The sequence below is a fragment of the Mixophyes fleayi genome, chromosome 4 (genome assembly GCF_038048845.1).
Source record: "Mixophyes fleayi isolate aMixFle1 chromosome 4, aMixFle1.hap1, whole genome shotgun sequence".
Lineage (NCBI taxonomy): Eukaryota > Metazoa > Chordata > Amphibia > Anura > Limnodynastidae > Mixophyes > Mixophyes fleayi.
The window spans coordinates 18,767,936-18,791,019 of record NC_134405.1 but is presented as its reverse complement, the minus strand read 5'-3'; positions in this window follow the sequence as shown (position 1 = coordinate 18,791,019).

Here is a 23,084-nt window from a genome sequence, read left to right as displayed (position 1 = left end):
CATGATAGTAAGATACTGCACTGATTGTAGAGAGCTTCGCATTAGTCATCAACAATTTAAGAGTCAGACCTTTGTAGATAACACTATAGAGAGCTCCCAAAAAGTATATACACCTATAGTATAAATGCACACATTCCAAATTTCTCGGGGCAGTCCCAATTTTTGGCAGCGAGAGAGATGTGGTCTGATGGACAATAGGTGTGAAAGTTTCAGAAATGTCATCGTTTTAGACAGACATGAAACTGGTTTTGGTGACTGTATTGACTGTATTGATTGTAGGTTTCTCTGACAAGCTGTCCTAAAATATATAAATGAACACAATGTAGGTGTCACTTACGAAGGTATAAGGTATAAGAGAACTCATATATAAAGGAACATGTAAAAAATCAAATACACAATATAGTGTAATACATTCAATATGAAATCACACAGTGAGAAGTCCCAAAGGTTAAACCAGAATTTTGTAAAGGGCTTCTGTGTTGATAGATGGTAAGAAAGTGAAAATGGAGAACTCCTCAGTGTCGTGTATCACACCACCATCTCCCTTTTGTGTTACGTGCTTACAAGATAATTTCTTTAACTGTGGCACTTCATATGAATCTTTTCTTGGGTTTCCAACGAAATTTTCCGAATAAATGGAACTCCCACCACAATGTCATAAAAATAAGAGAGATTCTTGCTAGTGCATTAACTTTTTAAAACTCCAGTGTGGCATTGGTCAGACTGGTAATACAACCAAACCAAACATATCAGACTGTCTGTAGTATCATCATCATCATCATCATTTATTTATATAGCGCCACTAATTCTGCAGCGCTGTACAGAGAACTCATTCACATCAGTCCCTGCCCCTTAGGAGCTTACAGTCTAAATTCCCTAATGTAGACACACACTCACACACAGACACAGAGGGAGAAAAGAAAGACAGAGAGGGAGACAGACAGACAGAGAAGGGAGACAGACAGGGAGAGACTAGGGTCAATTTTGATAGCAGCCAATTAACCTACCAGTATGTTTTTGGAGTGTGGGAGGAAACCGGAGCACCTGGAGGAAACCCACGCAAACACAGGGAGAATATACAAACTCCACACTGATAAGGCCATGGTCGGGAATCAAACTCATGACCACAGTGCTGCGAGTGCTAACCACTAGGCCACCGTGCTGCCCACGTATATGAACTATGAACTATAACTTAGCTCCTCACCTTTTTTTGTATAAATAATACTATCATCGCACAAATGACAAGGATATAGTACTATAATTCATGTAAGTAACTTCTTTGCTAAACAAAAAAATCAGCATTAAACGTTTGTATACCTGATGCAACCATAGGGCAGTAATAGTGGTTCAATAAATACCTGAAGCATCAACAAAGAACAACAATTTGATATGTAAGAGTGGCATTTGGCATATAATAATATAAAATAAAATTAGAACAATTCTGCGTCCTCACATAGTATAACTAGTTCAGTCAAACAGGGAGTGGGCAACCATACTGCCTCTACTCCCAATCGGGACATTGCAGTCGAGATCTCTACCCTATAGAGACTTGCTGGTTACCACCACTACCTGCGACTGGGAACAGAGGCCTCATATTTCTAGACTGGTGAACCTGTCACAATTGCCATAAACTGAAGCAATTTCGACAAGCATGCCTGCAGAGTAAGGGACTCATTCCTAGTCCCTGGGTCAGCCAATAGGTATTATTATTAAAACAGAAGAGCTGACCAACTAAAACAGCGCAGACCAAGTGTAGCTAGTAATCATAGGGCATTTTAAATTGCAAAGTCTGTGTGAGTTGAAAGCCTCTGGAATTGTTTTACAACTTCTCTATGGGTCAGGAAGACTACATTGAAGGTAGCAGGCAAGGATGTTTCTATATTGGGGCCATAATGACTTTCTCTGCCAATTCGAACCACACAGTGATTGGATTGCTTTGCCACCTCGATCTACCATGTTTCATGCAGTTAGACTGGATTGTCAGCATCAAGTGGACACTGACTGCTCCAACTGGTGCCGCTTATCCAAACTAGTCACTCACCAACTGGGCGCATCAACAGTGTACTAACAGTGCAGGAGGGTATCATTGATACCAACAGGGTCTTTCTTGGCACCTGGGAATGCTTACACTTCTGCAGCACCTCTTTGCTTGTTGCCCTGTCTAGTTCCTCCTGAGCTCCAATTTGGGATCAACAATGCTGGCAAAGACTTGTCTCAGGATGTTGTGCTCAATGTAGGACAGATGGGAAATGGATTCATTTGTGCTCCTTAATCTGTTGGTCACAGGAACATGACAGGGCAGGTGTCTCAAAGGAACAAAGCAGGATTTTAATATAGATGAAGCTTATTGCTCACATAACTCTCATATACAGTAGCTCTAACAATTGCTATAATGTTACACAGAAGACTTGGCGATAATGGGCTACCAGTCCCTCTTTTACACAGTCTTTTGCCACCAACATCATTAACCATTCCAGACTCATCCTCTTATTTGTGCTTAAGGATCATTTTGGATACTTAACTTTTTATTTTCCATTAACTTATGTAGCAAGATGATTTTCATAACCCCACCCACCCACTTGCAGCCTGAGTGCTTTGGTGCTACAAGGTCTAGGCTAGTGGGTATTATCTAAAGATCTCCTGTCCTGATTGTCTTTGTCCCCAGGGTCTAGCGCCACAACTGATCCAAATTTGACTCCCATAGCTTTGGATGTATTATTATTATTATTATCATTTATTTGTTAGGCGCCACAAGATTTCAGCGGCAGACATGCTTATGTCAGGTAGAAACAACCGAATGGGCTATGCATCCAACTTATTCAAAGCCATAATCAATGATAATAATTATCTAACTATTAAACACAATTACTGTAATATATTACTGAAATTAGAGAAAGCACTGACTACTTAAATAAAGTATTGGTGGGATGCCACCATACTAGAATACTCTCTACAAAACACAGTAACACCAAGAGGTCTTAGAAGTTCTAAACTACCCTCACGCAATCAAGATAATACACTGTTTATGAAAGAATGGAACCAAATACTAAACAACTGCTCACTCTCACTCATTAAACTCATAATTAAACAAATTATCAGACCTTGAAGAACTTGATAAAGAAATACACAAACTCTGCAGTGATCTTGAACCCTTAAAAGCAGATAAAGAGTTTAAGGATCTAACAACACTGGTCAGCAAAAAAACCAAAGAGAATTGAAAACGAAATTATAGAGGAAAAAAAATGTAAGATTACTAGAGATAAGTATGTTCCCAGGAGGAAATATCTAAACAAAACCAGCACACAATATAACAGCATTTAGAAGAAGAAAAACAACTCCAAACCTATTTATGCAAAACTAAACCTCACATATCAGCAATACATAAAACTGATTAATGAAACAAACTCCCCAATTGGCAACTCCAGTGACATTTATAACAGTGATTTCAACACCAAAATACCTACAACAACGGACAGGTCATTCCAGAGGCGGAACTAGCGACCTGTGGGTCCCAGTGCAGGGAGGAGGGGAGGAGGGAACCATGGCCCTAGTGCACGTGAAGACATGGAGATACATATCACACAAACCACTACTGGTCCAAACAAAGGCCTTGAAGCTACAATGAACAGCATATAAAATGACATCACAACCAATGTTACAGAAACAACACCACCAAATCTCCTAGAACCAAGCTTATTTACCAAAAACAGTGCTATGGCAACAACACAGAATTTCCTTGACACCCCTCCCTAGGTTCATTTTATAGGACTAAGCCCAGGTGCAGACAAGTCACCAGGAACTTCGCAAATAGAAACACTGCCTTAAAGAGAAAAGGTCAACATAATCAGACGAGGAACAAAAGGAAGGGTGAAATAAAACATAAAATATCAAAGAAACAAAAACCTAAACATACCAACTCAACTGGGAAATTAGACATATTTAATTGAAACAATCCGTACTTACAAAATCACAGACTTCCCTCCTGAACAAAGGGTTAAGATTTATACACAATAGTCAACGAAACAAATTCCAAACATATATCGATCTTCATAAATTCATTAGGAACCTAACCCTTATGTAATACATCCTAAAAATTCCTCTCTGAACACTCAAACAAACCAGTCCTCATAAATATGTACATTCAAATTTGAAACCTGCCTCAAATTTTTACCTATCTTACATTAAAGCCAACTACATTGTCACTTTTGAGAAGCTAGTAAATGATGGCCTACATCATCATCATCATCATCATCATCATCATCATCATCATCATCATCATCATCACCATTTATTTATAAATAAGCTTGAAACTAAAAAAGAATGAAATTCAATTAAAGAAATGTCTTCTAACCCCCAACATAGTCATCAAGCCAGTAGACAAGGGAGGAGGCATGGTCATACTCAATAAAAATGACAAACTCAGAGAATCCTACAAGCTATTGAATGACAAAGCAACATAACAAATACTAAAAACAAACTCTTTACCATTGCATAAAGAAGAAATGAATGTTCACCTTAAGAAAGGATTAGACGAGAATATACTCACCAAAATTGATTTTACTTTATTTTCCAGACCACACCCTAAACTACCCCCCCAAAATACACTAAAACTCTGTAAACCCACCAAGCAGACCCATCATCTCTGGAATCAATTCTCTAGCGACCAATTTATCTCAATACATAGATCATTATCTAAAGATCATAGTACAGGATCAAAAATTCAAATGTAAGGACACTACACAGATTCTACAACTACTAGACTAAACAGAATGACAAACACATTACATTATAAGCACCAGTGATGTCAAATCACTATACACCTGTATAAACCATAAACACGGTACAGAAAGCGTAAGATTCTTCATGTAGAAAGCCAAACACCTACCACTGGAACAAAAAAATTTCAATATTGAAAGCACAGAATTCATAACCATACATAATCATTTCTGGTTTGAAAACTCTCACTACCTATATGTACAAGGCACCACTATGGGATCAAAATCCGTACCCAGCTATGCCAACCTCTTTATGAGTCATTGGGAAGAACATTCCATCTGGTTTGACCTGGAGCTGGTTGCGAACTTAGTCCTATGAAGGAGATATACAGACAAAATAATTTTTATCTGGATCATCACAGATGAATCTCTACCCACATTTACAAAAAACTTATATAACCAACAGAAACATTGAATTCACAACAACCACTAGTAAAGTTTTTCTAAATCTTGAAATAATTATCCTTGACAACAAAATCCAAATCAAAACACACTTCAAATTAGTAGATGTAAACAACTATATACTTGCAACTAGCAACTAGCAACCATCATAAAAACTGGCTCAACAACATCCTGCTGAGCCAATTACCAGGCTCAGGAGAAATTGCTCACTACTCAATACATGTGAAACGCAAAGCCATTTTTTCAAAACTCAATCATAAATAAAGGATACGACAAAAATACCATCAAAAAAGCCTTAGACAAAACCAACGGAGTGGAAAGAGATCTTCTCCTTAGCCACCAGAAAAATACAGGAACCCACAAGAAACAGAGCAATGTCCTCAACCCTTTCATCACACAATACACTAATTCAGCCTGTATAGTGAGGACTATTATCAGCAAACATTGGCACATAGTGCTTAAAGATGACTTGCTGGCAAAACTTCTCCCCATCAAACCGAAAGTCAGAAGGGCACCAAATCGCAATGGCAAACTGGTATCCCGCCACTTTCCAAAAATAAGACCGAAAAAAGTCTGGCTGTCTGCAAGTAACTAAAGTAGATATTTCAACCATTCCACTAAATGCAATGCCTGTAAAATCACTTAAAATAGAGACACTAAACCTATGGTTGACTTTGTTTTTATTTCACCAAACAAAAATTCAGCGAAAATGCGATACCGAGGAATTAATTTACATGATCACTTGTCCATGAGTCCTACAATATGTGGGTAGAGCATTCTGAATACCGAAAACTCGCATAACAGAGCATGTACACAGCATCAAGCTAAGTGTAGAAACACACAGCCTATCAAACCACTTCAGACTTAATCATTATAAAGATCCCTCAGTTGTCCAATTCACAGGCAGTCAGAGGGTCAAAACACTGGAAAGGAGGGGGCCACAATAAAACAATCAACAAATCTTAAGCACTTTGCATATTTACTTTGAAAACACCCCCTTCACCATCACATTGTGCCCCTTCATCATATCACTATGTCCCTTTCACCAGCTCTCACTCTGTGTCCCCTTCACCATCTCTCACTCTGTGTCCCCTTCATAAGCTCTCATTCTGTGTCCCCTTCACAATCTCTCACTCTGTGTCCCCCTTTCACTAGCTCTCACTCTGTGTCCCCTTCACCAGCTCTCACTCTGTGTCCCCTTCACCAACTCTCACTTTGTGTCCCCTTCACCAGCTTTCACTCTGTGTCCCCTTCACCAACTCTCACTCTGTATCCCCTTCACCAACTCTCACTCTGTGTCCCCTTCACCAACTCTCACTCTGTGTCCCCTTCACCAACTCTCACTCTGTGTCCCCTTCACCAGCTCTCACTCTGTGTCCCCTTCACCAACTCTCACTCTGTGTCCCCTTCACCAACTCTCACTCTGTGTCCCGTTCACCAGCTCTCACTCTGTGTCCCCTTCACCAGCTCTCACTCTGTGTCCCCTTCACCAACTCTCACTCTGTGTCCTTTTCACCAGCTCTCACTCTGTGTCCCCTTCACCATCTCTCACTCTGTGTCCCCCTTCATAAGCTCTCATTCTGTGTCCCCTACACAATCTCTCACTCTGTGTCCCCCTTCACCTGCTCTCACTCTGTGTCCCCTTCACCATCTCTCACTCTGTGTCCCCCTTCACCAGCTCTCACTCTCTGTCCCCCTTCACCAGCTCTCACTCTGTGTCCCCTTCACCAGCTCTCACTCTGTGTCCCTTTCACCAGCTCTCACTCTGTGTCCCCCTTCACCTGCTCTCACTCTGTGTCCCCTTCACCATCTCTCACTCTGTGTCCCCCTTCACCAGCTCTCACTCTCTGTCCCCCTTCACCTGCTCTCACTCTGTGTCCCCTTCACCAGCTCTCACTCTGTGTTCCCCTTCACCAGCTCTCACTCTGTGTCCCACTTCACCAGCTCTCACTCTGTGTCCCCTTCACCAGCTCTCACTCTGTGTCCCCTTCACCAACTCTCACTCTGTGTCCCTCTTTACCAGCTCTCACTCTGTGTCCCCCTTCACCTGCTCTCACTCTGTGTCCCCCTTCACCTGCTCTCTCTCTGTGTTCCCTTCACCATCTCTCACTCTGAGTCCCCCTTCACCAGCTCTCACTCTGTGTCCCCTTCACCAACTCTCACTCTGTGTCCCCTTCACCAGCTCTCACTCTGTGTCCCCTTCACCAACTCTCACTCTGTGTCTCCTTCACATCTCTCTCTTTGTCTCCCTTCACCTGCTCTAACTCTGTGTCCCCCTTTACCTGCTCTCACTCTGTGTCTCCCTTCACCTGCTCTAGCTCTGTGTCCCCCTTCACCTGTTCTCACTCTGTGTCCTCCATCACCATCTCTCACTCTGTGTCCCCTTCACCAGCTCTCACTCTGTGTCCCCATAACCTGATCTCACTCTGCATCCTCCTTCACCTGCTCTCACTCTGTGTCCCCCTTCACCTACTCTCACTCTGTGTCCCCTTCACCTACTCTCACTCTGTGTCCCCCTGCACCAGCTCTCACTTTGTGTCTCCTTCACATCTCTCTCTTTGTCTCCCTTCACCTGCTCTAACTCTGTGTCCCCCTTTACCTGCTCTCACTCTGTGTCTCCCTTCACCTGCTCTCACTCTGTGTCCCCATAACCTGATCTCACTCTGCATCCTCCTTCACCTGCTCTCACTCTGTGTCCCCCTTCACCTACTCTCACTCTGTGTCCCCTTCACCAGCTCTCACTCTGTGTCCCCATAACCTGATCTCACTCTGCATCCTCCTTCACCTGCTCTCACTCTGTGTCCCCCTTCACCTACTCTCACTCTGTGTCCCCTTCACCTACTCTCACTCTGTGTCCCCCTGCACCAGCTCTCACTCTGTGTCTCCTTCACATCTCTCTCTTTGTCTCCCTTCACCTGCTCTAACTCTGTGTCCCCCTTTACCTGCTCTCACTCTGTGTCTCCCTTCACCTGCTCTACCTCTGTGTCCCCCTTCACCTGTTCTCACTCTGTGTCCTCCATCACCATCTCTCACTCTGTGTCCCCTTCACCAGCTCTCACTCTGTGTCCCCATAACCTGATCTCACTCTGCATCCTCCTTCACCTGCTCTCACTCTGTGTCCCCCTTCACCTACTCTCACTCTGTGTCCCTTTCACCTACTCTCACTCAGTGTCCCCTTCACCATCTCTCACTCTGTGTCCCCCTGCACCAGCTCTCACTCTGTGTCTCCTTCACATCTCTCTCTTTGCTTCCCTTCACCTGCTCTAACTCTGTGTCCCCCTTTACCTGCTCTCACTCTGTGTCTCCCTTCACCTGCTCTAGCTCTGTGTCCCCCTTCACCTGTTCTCACTCTGTGTCCTCCATCACCATCTCTCACTCTGTGTCCCTTTCACCAGCTCTCACTCTGTGTCCCCATAACCTGATCTCACTCTGCATCCTCCTTCACCTGCTCTCACTCTGTGTCCCCCTTCACCTACTCTCACTCTGTGTCCCCTTCACCTACTCTCACTCTGTGTCCCCATGCACCAGCTCTCACTCTGTGTCTCCTTCACATCTCTCTCTTTGTCTCCCTTCACCTGCTCTAACTCTGTGTCCCCCTTTACCTGCTCTCACTCTGTGTCTCCCTTCACCTGCTCTAGCTCTGTGTCCCCCTTCACCTGTTCTCACTCTGTGTCCTCCATCACCATCTCTCACTCTGTATCCCCTTCACCAGCTCTCACTCTGTGTCCCCATAACCTGATCTCACTCTGCATCCTCCTTCACCTGCTCTCACTCTGTGTCCCCCTTCACCTACTCTCACTCTGTGTCCCCTTCACCTACTCTCACTCTGTGTCCCCTTCACCATCTCTCACTCTGTGTCCCCCTGCACCAGCTCTCACTCTGTGTCTCCTTCACATCTCTCTCTTTGTCTCCCTTCACCTGCTCTAACTCTATGTCCCCCTTTACCTGCTCTCACTCTGTGTCTCCCTTCACCTGCTCTAGCTCTGTGTCCCCCTTCACCTGTTCTCACTCTGTGTCCTCCATCACCATCTCTCACTCTGTGTCCCCTTCACCAGCTCTCACTCTGTGTCCCCATAACCTGATCTCACTCTGCATCCTCCTTCACCTGCTCTCACTCTGTGTCCCCCTTCACCTACTCTCACTCTGTGTCCCCTTCACCTACTCTCACTCTGTGTCCCCCTGCACCAGCTCTCACTTTGTGTCTCCTTCACATCTCTCTCTTTGTCTCCCTTCACCTGCTCTAACTCTGTGTCCCCCTTTACCTGCTCTCACTCTGTGTCTCCCTTCACCTGCTCTCACTCTGTGTCCCCATAACCTGATCTCACTCTGCATCCTCCTTCACCTGCTCTCACTCTGTGTCCCCCTTCACCTACTCTCACTCTGTGTCCCCTTCACCAGCTCTCACTCTGTGTCCCCATAACCTGATCTCACTCTGCATCCTCCTTCACCTGCTCTCACTCTGTGTCCCCCTTCACCTACTCTCACTCTGTGTCCCCTTCACCTACTCTCACTCTGTGTCCCCCTGCACCAGCTCTCACTCTGTGTCTCCTTCACATCTCTCTCTTTGTCTCCCTTCACCTGCTCTAACTCTGTGTCCCCCTTTACCTGCTCTCACTCTGTGTCTCCCTTCACCTGCTCTACCTCTGTGTCCCCCTTCACCTGTTCTCACTCTGTGTCCTCCATCACCATCTCTCACTCTGTGTCCCCTTCACCAGCTCTCACTCTGTGTCCCCATAACCTGATCTCACTCTGCATCCTCCTTCACCTGCTCTCACTCTGTGTCCCCCTTCACCTACTCTCACTCTGTGTCCCTTTCACCTACTCTCACTCAGTGTCCCCTTCACCATCTCTCACTCTGTGTCCCCCTGCACCAGCTCTCACTCTGTGTCTCCTTCACATCTCTCTCTTTGCTTCCCTTCACCTGCTCTAACTCTGTGTCCCCCTTTACCTGCTCTCACTCTGTGTCTCCCTTCACCTGCTCTAGCTCTGTGTCCCCCTTCACCTGTTCTCACTCTGTGTCCTCCATCACCATCTCTCACTCTGTGTCCCTTTCACCAGCTCTCACTCTGTGTCCCCATAACCTGATCTCACTCTGCATCCTCCTTCACCTGCTCTCACTCTGTGTCCCCCTTCACCTACTCTCACTCTGTGTCCCCTTCACCTACTCTCACTCTGTGTCCCCATGCACCAGCTCTCACTCTGTGTCTCCTTCACATCTCTCTCTTTGTCTCCCTTCACCTGCTCTAACTCTGTGTCCCCCTTTACCTGCTCTCACTCTGTGTCTCCCTTCACCTGCTCTAGCTCTGTGTCCCCCTTCACCTGTTCTCACTCTGTGTCCTCCATCACCATCTCTCACTCTGTATCCCCTTCACCAGCTCTCACTCTGTGTCCCCATAACCTGATCTCACTCTGCATCCTCCTTCACCTGCTCTCACTCTGTGTCCCCCTTCACCTACTCTCACTCTGTGTCCCCTTCACCTACTCTCACTCTGTGTCCCCTTCACCATCTCTCACTCTGTGTCCCCCTGCACCAGCTCTCACTCTGTGTCTCCTTCACATCTCTCTCTTTGTCTCCCTTCACCTGCTCTAGCTCTGTGTCCCCCTTCACCTGTTCTCACTCTGTGTCCTCCATCACCATCTCTCACGCTGTGTCCCCTTCACCAGCTCTCACTCTGTGTCTCCTTCACATCTCTCTCTTTGTCTCCCTTCACCTGCTCTCACTCTGTGTCTCCCTTCACCTGCTCTAGCTCTGTGTCCCCCTTCACCTGTTCTCACTCTGTGTCCTCCATCACCATCTCTCACTCTGTGTCCCCCTGCACCACCTCTCACTCTGTGTCTCCTTCACATCTCTCTCTTTGTCTCCCTTCACCTGCTCTAACTCTGTGTCCCCCTTCACCAACTCTCACTCTGTGTCTCCTTCACTAGCTCTCACTCTTTGTCTCCCTTCACCTGCTCTCACTCTGTGTCCCCCTTCACCAGCTCTCACTCTGTGTCCCCTTCACCTACTCTCACTCTGTGTCCCCCTTTACCATCTCTCACTCTGTGTCCCCCTTCACCTACTCTCACTCTGTGTCCCTCTTCACCATCTCTCACTCTGTGTCTCCCTTCACCAGCTCTCACTCTGTGTCCCCCTTTACTCTCCGTTCTTTTACTTACCACCTTATTTCATTTTCGCCTGTCTTCTTTCCTGATTTCCTCTCTGTTGCTGCTCCTCACTGACACTGTCGGACGTTATGACGTCACGCCCGGCAGTCAGTGAGAACAGTGAGGAGAATGATCCGGCGCTGGATTGGTAAGTTCTTTTTTTTTTTTTTCTATCGTCTTTTGCAAAGTCGGCCGCGGCACCCCTGTGACAGCGCCACGGCACCCCAGCGAGCCGCGTTGCACACTTTGGGAACCGGGGGATAAGTGCTAAGGTTAAGGAAAAGGTTTATATTTGTATTATCTACCACTAAGCATTTTAGTAATGTTTCATTAGCATTCCATCAATACGTAGGTTATAAGTAAATCAAAAAAGGGAACAGAAGGAAGCACAGAATATACATAACTAAACAGAGGTATTCCAGAACACAGTACGTGCAAAACGTAACTACACTCCCAAGTATTGTTAAAAAATATAATTTATTAAAACTTTTAAAATATATTGAAACATATATATCCAAGAGCAATATTGTGTCAGTTATGCTTACATATATTATACTTCATTATAATCACAATAGACATTTTAGCAAAACATAAGTTGAAAGCACAATCTACTACTCTCCTTTTTCCAATATTATCAGAAGTGTCCGTCTGAAATAGTTAGATATAATGCAGAGACCAGACAGGCTTATTAGTAAACACTGTCACAATTCCATATTTCACGTGATTTAGTAATTCTCACATTTTTTGCATGTTCCACCTGTTGCATGTTTATTATATGGTTATGTATCCTGAGTTCACATAATTATCATCAGCTTAAAACCAGTTCATCTTTATATTGCCAAGCAGTTCTGTACTCTATAGTTAGCAGATAGATCATCTAGGAATGTACTACAGCCAGGTGACACATGTTTAAAGACTAATTGTACATCTACACTCTTGATATGTAATCAAAGTGATTTATAGGCAGAACATATACGTATAGTAAGATATTATTCCTCAGTTACTAATGACATCATTTATCTTCAGTTCTAACAAGCTCCTGGTACTGTTGTATATATTTGTCAATGTGGCTGAAAGCCATTTGCATGTTAGAACTTTTATAAATTAAGTATTTCTATAGTTCATGTCTTCTTTGATAACTGACCTTCAACCTGAAGCCTCTGATACCTGGCACGTAACCACACTCCTCTCATTCCCCCAATTTTCCCCATAGGAGCACATATAGGAGGGATCTGTTAGATAGGCAGCAGGAATACAGCCGCAGACAACATCTTGTGATCTGGTTGCTCATTAACCCCCCCCCCACCAAAAAAATGATTTAAACTCCTTTGCCAAAAATGTTTCCATTTCAGGTATTGGGTAATAATTAGCTTAGTGTATCCTGTGCTATATCAAAATAAACACCTTTATCACAAGGTCACTAAACTCTTGGGTCAGATTGACCCACAATTCCTAACATTGACCACTTACTGCCCGTCCATGTTGGCTCAGTTATTGTCTGATTGATTGGTGGGATATATATATATATATATATATATATATTGTATATTCTAAGAGACTCTCCACATCTCCCTCATAATTACCCTGTTCCTACATTTCCCTCATATCTCTTGTGCCTTCATCTTTCCATGTCTTTCCTGTGTTTCTTCACCTCTTCCTTATGTCTTCCATGTGTCCTTTCTCCTTTCCTTTATATGTTTCCTGTGTCCACACTCCCCATGTGCCCCTATCCCTGTTAACCCCCTCTTTCCCTCATTGGCTCTGTGCCTCTCTCACTTCCTTCCTTACCCTTTCTATCTATAGCTGTTCCTATTTGCATTGGGGATACATGATAAGATGGATCTGAGAGGCTAATTTCATTATATTTTATTACCTTTAATAATATTGGCATTTGCAAAACTATTACAAAAGCAAAAAATGAAAAAAACCTACATAAACCTTTTGAGCAATGTGATGCAGATGTTACATCCGTATTACAGGCTGTAGGATTAAAAGATTAAGAAAGTAAAGTTAATACTGACTCTGTCCATCTCTTATTAATGTGTCTTTCTATTCATAGCGGATCTCGTATCTTTACACCTTTATGGCAGGAATAAATGTCTCAAGCAATAGCCAGCACTTGGCTGCAGAGCACATATAACATCAAACATCAAGATTTGGACACTTTTACCCATATATGCAAACTTTTAGCTTTTCCCCTCTGCCATTAATTCCTGAATCCACCCAGGCTTCTATTAGAGATGCTCAGGCTCGGTTCCCCGAGAACCGAACACACCCGAACTTAGCATATCCGAGTACCGAGCCGAGCCGGCCCGGTACTTTCGCACTTTTTTCGTAAATGAAAACGAGGCAAAACGTAGTTGTTACCGCGTCGGATCTTGAATCTCGGATCTCGCGAGTTTTGAATTCTATAAGTAACGTCCTCCACAGTGATCTAGCGCCATTTCACAGAGGGACACAGAAGGGGTAGCACAGTCTGTAGAGCAGTTGGGCAGCAACATAGATAGAATAAAAAGAGGAGGGGGTGGCAATGTTCAACAAAGTCTACAGTAACATTCAGGAGAGCTCCATTGCTAATTGTCATTGCTGAAATAGAATTACTAGGTCTGGCAGGCTTGGTCTTCTAAATCTGCTATCCCATAAAGTACAGTGTTATATAGGTAACATACAAAGAGGAGAGCTCCATTGCTCCATTGCTAATTGTCATTGCTGAAATAGAAATAATAGGTCTGACAGGCTTGGTCTTCTAAATCTGCAGTCTTTGTTTGAAAATGTATGAAAATAATATTGTGACCTCTGAGGTGGTTAAAATTCACAGCAAATGACTTGAAATTAGTGTTATTGAGGTTAATAATAATGTAGGAACAAAAAAAGAGCAACATTGTGTGATTTTAGCATATTGTTCTAAAAAATACAGATCCAAAACCAAAACCAAAACCAAAACCTAAACACAAAGCTAATCCAGATCCAAAAGCTAAACCAGTTCAGGGGAGTCAGTGAGCATCTCTAGCTTCTATACTTGTGAGTCGCTTCCATCCTGGCCAATGGAGGAAGAGGGAGAGGAGTAGAGGTGGGATCTGTGTATACTGAACGCCTGCGGGCTGTCTATACATGGTGAGCATAGGGACCCTCCGGCTTGTGACCACATATGCATTCCAGGGCCCTGCACCCCCAACCCCAATCAAAGGACACGATCCTTTACTTGCTGCTGAGAAAGCAGTGTCTATAATCTCAACATCCCGGCACATACCGCCTCACTTCGGGCACTATATATATATAGTCCGATTCTAGTAATATCCAGGAAACCAACATTCCTTTTTCATAGCATTTATTAATATTATGACATTGAATAGGCAGCAAAAATAAAAATGTATAGTCATTTTGAGCAGTGGTGTATATCAAGACGCACTATGGCCATTTTAGTGCCTTCCCAGACACCCTTCATAATCTGCTTGTGACTGCAGTAGACAAGGCGAGTAGTGTAGGGTTGAGTGTTAGGATGATGATGATGATGATGAATATTATTATTATAATCGCTTAATAAAGCAGAAGCATAGTATTTAGCATTGTATATTGAGGAGATCATGATACAAATAAATAACACAGAGTAATATGAAACAAGAGGTTTTGTTTTGCCCTGGACAAACAAGCTTACAATCTAAGAGGTGTGGAGAAAGTTGGAACATAGTGGGATAACAATTGTAGAAGTGTGTGGTTACTGTAAGGCAGAAGAATTATCAGCCACTAATATTAAAGCAGCAGTTCCACGAGCTTGAAGTAACTATATTTTCTTTGCCATTATTTCTGTTATAGAACTTGAATGTTATTTGCCTTCTTCATAGCACATCGTATCCTTTGATTTGATTTTACAAAACTAAAAATCTTGGTCAACGATGGAACGATGTCGTTCTTATTCTGCAGTGTGTATGCACTCAGCACCAGCAGTGTAGGCAGATCTCTATGGAATGTGCAGAGTCACCATCTTTGCAGCCGATGGTTATAACAGAAGAAGAGCACAGATCTGATGGTAAAACGTCCATAGTGTGTACACAGGAATCGATATGCTGGTTGTGACTTTCAATCGTTAGTAAAATCTTCAACAATATCGCACCAGGAGAAATTTTCCTGGCACTCTATTTTGTGAGAGACTTGAAGAGGTAAGAACAAAGACTTGCAGCAATCTCAAGAATGATGAAGGCAAATCACATAGTCTACTGACAACATACACTAGGTGGACAATAGAAAGAGTAAATTGTATGACAGATAGGAATCAGGAGTAAGTCAATGTCATGAACAAACAAAATGTGAGAACAATCCAAACCAAAATCTCAATAACTATTTAAAAAACACCCATGCCTGATCCCCATAGTGGTCAATAGGTCACCAGTTAACAGTGTATCTAACCTAACAATAAGGCAATATGGCAAAAATGACCCAGAAAGTCTGAAATTTGCACAGCATCAATTATTATTATTATTATTATATATATTTTATATATTATATATATATATCTGCAGCGCCGTACATAAAATTTACGGTAGTATACAATACACGGACTGCAACGTTACATAGTGCATTACATAATACATTATTAGACTAAACATAATTATACATAGACCAAGCATCTACTAGTTAACAGATGACACAGATAACTTGGTAATGAAGATCAATAATTTAACCTCAAAGACAACACCGTTATCTTCCAGTGAAGTTTCGTCCTATTTATTCTGGACCGCAGCCTAGCTAGTTAATCCATAAATGGTTACTGTCCCGGTCCTGGAAGATCTCCATTCCTAATCATCATGGCGCATATCACATCAGCTCTCGTCCTCCTTTCTCTTTTCTCAGTCGGGTTTGGACAACTGGCATACAATTATATCACCACTGATAATGGAGGAAGTTGGGGTGCATGGGGTGAAGGTGAAAGGTGCCCAAATGGTTATAAAGTCAGAGGACTCTATTTAAAGGTAAGGCAATGAGATATGTCCACTTTGTTGAAAAGACTGGACGGAAGTGTTGTGGGAATGGGGCAGAATTCAGAAGAAGAGAACGTCCTTGATGGAGAACACTAAATTGTGTAGGAATATGTACAACTATCATACACCAATGATATACAGAATGTATTTTAGTTGTACAAGATTCAATAAGAAGACATCAGTTTCCTCCACATGGTCCTAGTGTTGAAGCTATGGCTGACTACATAACATATATTGTAATTTTTTCGTCTAACTGATCTTGAAGATGCCTTGTCCAACTCATTGCTTTCCTGACCGGTAAAGTGCAGGCTGGCAGTATCTGTATATATATTTTTATATTTATATTATTCACTTGTGAACAATCTGTGCATTGTGCCCCTTACATCAGATACCATTATTACCTAACTAAGAAGGACATAATGCTGTATTTTATCCAGATTTGCTAAATCCAATGATTTATTTGCCATAACATGTGACATGGCAAATTCCTATTTAACAGCAGAATATATATATTTCTAAGGGATCAACTAAGTAATAATGGCATTATACAAAATACCTCCTAGTGATAGAGCTTATGAATGTGAGCTGTGTTTTCTACAAATCATATTGATCGATGTTCTAACAGGGCATTGCTGGTACCTGTGCCAGGGAAGCACATCAAACACAACCAGTCGTATTCGACCCATTTGTAATTATACGTTTGGTATCCTACGTATATTTCCCTGATAAAACATCAGCAATAAATTGAGACATAATACTGTTGAATATCCCTTCAACAACCCATGTGTTTTTAAATGTTTTTAATATTTCACTTTAAACATATAAATATGGGTATATAAAAAAGTACATTTTAAGTTTAAGTTTTGTCTGGGTTGGATATGAGTAGATTTAGATATGGATCCCTTATACAAACCCCCCAAACAATTATTATCGCCTTAGCAGAGCCTCTTATGAACAGTCGTTTTTTTTTCTTTGCTTGTGATATTTTCAGAAGACTCGCTATGATAGGCTCCGTCCTTTGAAAAATAAGTCATGACCACACTAATTGGTGTAATTAACGCAATGATAATCCTGTCTGTCCGTGGCTGTTGGATTTCACTGGAGAATCCTCCAGGAGAAGGTTTCTCAGCTATGCACAGAACTGAAGGATGCTCTAACATGTCTCCTTGGCACTTAGTTGCTGGTAGCTATTATAAATGTGTAACTGTCAATGCATGTAGGTGTAGTGCAAGGGGGTAGTTTGTGCATGCTCAATTATTTAATTGTATTATACTTTTTGTTTTCTAATGTGTCCCTTCACTATTCTGATTAGGTCCAATCACCCCAGGGAAGCGATGATGATACAGCTCTAAATGGAGTCCGTTTACTTTGTTTTAGCGAATTTAACTTTACAGCTACTGTCGAATCCGTCACAAGCCAGTAAGTGAAAAGCCGGCTTCATGTCTCAGGATTACTTACACATAACTTTCCTTATTTCAAATATTCCTTATTGTCCTTTCAAATCATTAAGCTCTCGTGATGAATATGTGTATGCTTACCAAGCTGTATATTGCCGTGACTTCCATCTACTCTGACCCTTGGAAGACATTGTAGGTTTCATCCCCAACCGCTCCCATCATTACTATGCAAGGTCAACAGGCTGTAGCTTTCATATTCCTCAAGGATAACAGTCCATACAAGGCCACTAATAGTTAAAATCCTTCAAGTCAAGTTTATGGATGCTAAAGTACCTGATGGACATAAGTTCCTCTTAGGCATGGGATCTTCCCTGGGTACTACTTCATAGTTGGTGACATTTGGGGTGGGGGCGGGGGTAGTAACATGAGGCTCTCTGGAGATCCTCCATTTTAGTTAGTCAATCTACTTTAAAAGCAGCCGGTCCCTTCCCTGAGCTACTGGCACACTTACAATGCAATTGTTTAGTAACTCTTTTATGCTTTAATTCTCTTATTTTATTTTTTCTATTTTATTTTTTAAACCAAGTGTTTATTAATGGTCAAATAGGATATACAATGCAATTTGAATACATGTTATATCATACAGAATACAATCAATACTTTAAATAAAGGTAGAGACCTCTCCGTGCATCGGAGAGGGAATAGGTCAGATTCTATTAGACGATGTAAAAGAAAGACCGGTATATTTTTATATTTAAAAGGAAGAGTAAGAAAAGAGAAGAAAGAGAGAAAGATAGAGAGAGATAAATGATAAAGAAATAGGTAAAGGAGGAGAGTGGGTGGCGTGGCAGGAATCACCCCAGAATTAGATGTAGTAAGTAGAGAAGGGGAAGGGTTGTGAATGGGTAGGGGGTATGACTAAGTAAAGGGGGAGCGGTATTGGAAGTAATACATCCATGGGTCCCAGACCTTGTTAAAAGATTTGGCGGAGTTCCGTATAATGATAGTCATAAATTCTATCCGATGAGTTTGCCAAATCCTATTAGTCACAGTGGTAAGTGAAGGGGGGGTGACCTGTTTCCATTCAATGGCAATTTGACATGTGGCCGCAGAAATAATGTGGCGAGCAAGTTTATTTTGTTGTCTATTGGCCATGGGAAACCCGAGGGGTAGAAGGGAAAATTTAGGGTCGAAGGGTAAGGAAATTTGGTTCACCGTTTCCATCAAAGATTTAACTTCACGCCAGAAGGGGATCAATTTTGGACAGCCCCACCATATTTGTAAGCTCTTAATTTATTTTTTTATTGTATTTTACTGTTATATCTGCGAATAAAGGTTATTTGCAAAGGAAGTAAATACCGGACCACTATTTTGCAAGAGCCAAAAATTTGGGCTCATCCAGCACTGACAGTTTTTATCTTCTTATCTCTACAGATGGGGCGATTGGGGTGAATTACTTTTATGTAATAATGGCTGCATTGAGGCATACCAGCTAAAAGTGGAAAAATATCAGGGTGGTGGAGATGACACTGCTGCCAATAACATCATTATTCAATGCTCCAGCGGGGAGAGGATGGAGGCAGTTGGAGGCTCCTTGGGAACATACGGATCATGGAGCAAGGTTTGCGAGTACTGCGTCTGTGGTATTAGAACCAAGGTGGAGCCACCTCCGGGAAATGGAGACAATACCGCCCTCAATGATTTGAGGATGTATTGCTGTGATGAGTGATAACAAAGGATATTCAATTGTCTATCCAAACTATTAATTCTGAATATCTTTTAATGGATAGAAAATCTAAACTTGTGCTAATTAGTACCAAGTGTGAAAAGGTGGATTAATGAATATTGCAATTTCTGGTTTGCTTCTAATATTCAAAAATAAATAAAAAGCTGAATGTTTAAATAATATAAGGACATTTCAGTGTTCATAGCTGAATGGGAACGTTTCAAAATTGTTCTGTTCATGTGATTACATGATAGTAAGATCCTGCACTGATTGTAGAGAGCTTCGTATTACTCATCAACAAATCAGCAGTCGGACCTTTGTAGGTAACACTATAGAGAGCTCCCAAAAAGTACATCTACCTGCAGTATAAATGTAAATGCACACAGTCCCAATTTTCACAGGGCAGTCTCGATTCTTGGCAGCGAGAGACATGCGGTCTGATGGAAAATAGGTGTGGAATTTTCAGAAATGTCATCGTTTTGGACAGACATGGGACTGGTTTTGGTGACTGTATTGATTGTAGGTTTCTCTGACAAGCTGTCCTAAAATATAGAAATGAACACGATGGAGGTATCACTTACGAAGGTGGAGAGAAGTGTTCTCCATTTAGGAAGATTTTTTTAGAACATTATTAGCTGCATAGTGCCCAGATTTTTAAACCACTACAGAAGTGATTAAACTTGGCCATAACATTCAATACATCGTCTTTATCACCTTATCACATCTTACAGAGGACATGTATTAATGTACACTAACACATCATATAAATAACACATTATTATTATTATTATTATTATTATTATTATTATTATTATTATTATTATTATTTTATTTATATTATTTTATTAATATATTATTATATAACTGAATAATAATTATAGGAACCACTGCAGTCCAGCACTTTATACTTGACCATGCTGGAATTGTGCTTACTTATAACATGAGCCACTTGCCCTTACTTACAATACGTTTGTTGTCCTTCATTTACCCCATTTTCTTAATGGATCATAAATAGTATACTGAGCAATTAAATTAATGGATTAATTTCTATTTTATTATAAGTAGTTTTTAGCATGTGAGAAATCTTAAATCGATGTTTATCAATTCATGTGATCTGGTGATTGAAAACAATATTGTGTGACATTGGCTGAGTCAGACTGGTAATACAAACAGACCAAACATATCAGGCTATCTATAGTATATAAAGTATATCTTAGCTCCTCACCTCATTTTTGTATACTATTATTGCACAAACGACAAGTATATAGTACTATAGTACTCGTAAGCAATTTTTTTGCTAAACAAAAAAAATCAGTGTTACATTTTTCAATATAAGATGCAGTCATCGGGTGGTACTAGGGGTTTAATAAATAGCTGATGCATCAACAAAAGAAAAACAAATTAAGATGTACGAAGTCACTGTAGCTCACTGAACTTATTATTATTGTTCAATCAGATCTGCTAGCTCAGGGGAAAGCTAGGAGAGGTGCCAGATCTGCGATACAATCACTGTGGTGCACTGATATAGGGCAGCCTATTGATTATACCAATTTTGGTTCACTAATTAGGAACTTATGTATTACCAGTGATACAATCATTACCTAATGATTACTATGTATTCTACATCATAACACCTTAGCTCTATTTCCCCAATTACTCATGAGATACTTTGGAGTTATTGATAACTTCAGCGGTAGTTACTGAAGGGCTAATCTATTTTTAATCTCTGTCACGAACATGCTCCCAGCTGCCGTGACTTTGGGGTGTTCGCTGTATGAGGTCACACATGTTTTCAGCCCGCAGTCTCTCTCTACCTATCACACAGGTTATAGACCTACGGAATCGCCCCCAAACACAGTGCTCTCACACCCCAGACACTTCAGGTTCTGCCACCACCTATTGAGTACAGGCAATAGAACCCCAATATACTGTTCCACACTGGCAACCAGGCTTCTAGTTATCCACAAACTAGCAACAAGACCCACAACAGCACACACAGGGTTAACTCTTCACACCTCCAGACTGTTACACAAATGTAAATACAAGCACACACAGCTTGTTAATCAAATGTATCAACAAATCCCACACTGGCATTCCAAGGGTTAACTTGGTCGAGCTCTGACTCTTCTAAACGGGCTAATGGATTCGTTAGAGTATCAAGGACGCAACTTATTAAATTATAGATTTAATATACAAAAATACAGGGCATTCAGATATAAAGAAAAATAACGAATAACAATTTATTGACATAACAAACACAAACAGTTTAAAATAAAAAGATAAACGTACAGAGCATAACTTACTTATGATCCGTATGCCTGGGGCAGGCAGAAAAGATGGACAGTCCTTCAATATTGATTGATACCCCAAGAAGCTGACCCCTTGTCCCTCCAGAACACAGAATTTTAAGCAAACTCAAATGAGGCGGCATTCACAAGGGCAGTGTGAATGCTAATGTGGGGGCGGAAATGTCCCCTGGGTGTCACCTAAGGTTTGTTCAAACTATTCCTAAGTTTTGACCGGTCTTAGCTTTCCTCAGATATCTCCCAGAGACATAACTTTCCCTTCAATAAACCGATCATAATTTCCCACACATTTAAATACCAAATATGATGAGATTACAACAATATCCAATCTCATCCTGAAATACATGTGACTATGGCTGTTCCCAGTGTAGTTGGTATCTATGTTTTAAGACCCTTGTGTGGTTTTTGCCCCTCATTACGGAGTGGCATCCAGATTTCCTAAAATATGAACTATGACAACATTTTCCTTTGAAGGTCATATTTGTATAAGCATGTATAGGCTTTCACATGCTGCCCACCAGGATCTCCAGCTTTGATTGGCTCCACAAAGTCTATTCAAGTGTCTAGCGCTAACAGTGAGACATCCTGGAAGCTGCTAAAACTGGCAGACTTATCTCCTCACACGGGGATATGCAAAGCCATCAAACACAATTACATCAGACACTCTGTCTGTAAATTTTACACTTTAACTTATCAATGGATTCATTTTATACAACCTATTTACACTGCAGTTATGAATTCTCCCTTATAAATAACTGCAAGCTCTATATGTTCACACCTTCCCATTTTAAGAGATGGCATAGGGATTGACTGACAGGTCATTGCCCAAGCCATCTCCCACAGATCCCACCTGGTTCAAATGGAATAGCTGTTAGCTGGGTCTCAATAGGTTCTCTGGGGAGCAAGGTTGAGAAGGGGTTAAATATCTAATTTTAGCTGAGACTTCTGGTCCTGCAATATCTGTGGGCTAACCTCTGCATTCTGTTATGCTACTTTTTGACGCTATCCAATAACAATTGTCGAATCTCGATTTTGTGTTTCCAATATTTATTCTGAAAAAGGAGCAGAATAATTCAAGCGAAATAATAATAAGTACAGCCGTTACTTATCGCAGGCGCTCTGGATCCAATGAACAGTCATTCAGGTCTGAAGTCTGTGGTCAAGATGACTGAACACTAGATGAAAAGCTCCTGCTTATATGCAAACAGAAATACAGTAAAACAATGCAGATGGTGTGGCTTGCTTCTATTGGTCCAGGCTTCAGGAAGGTCCAGGGGGTTGCAGATCATAGGCTAGTTCAAACTAAAGAATCCAAAGGTGGGGGTCATCTCTCCAGGGGATGTGCTCTGTTCTTCCCG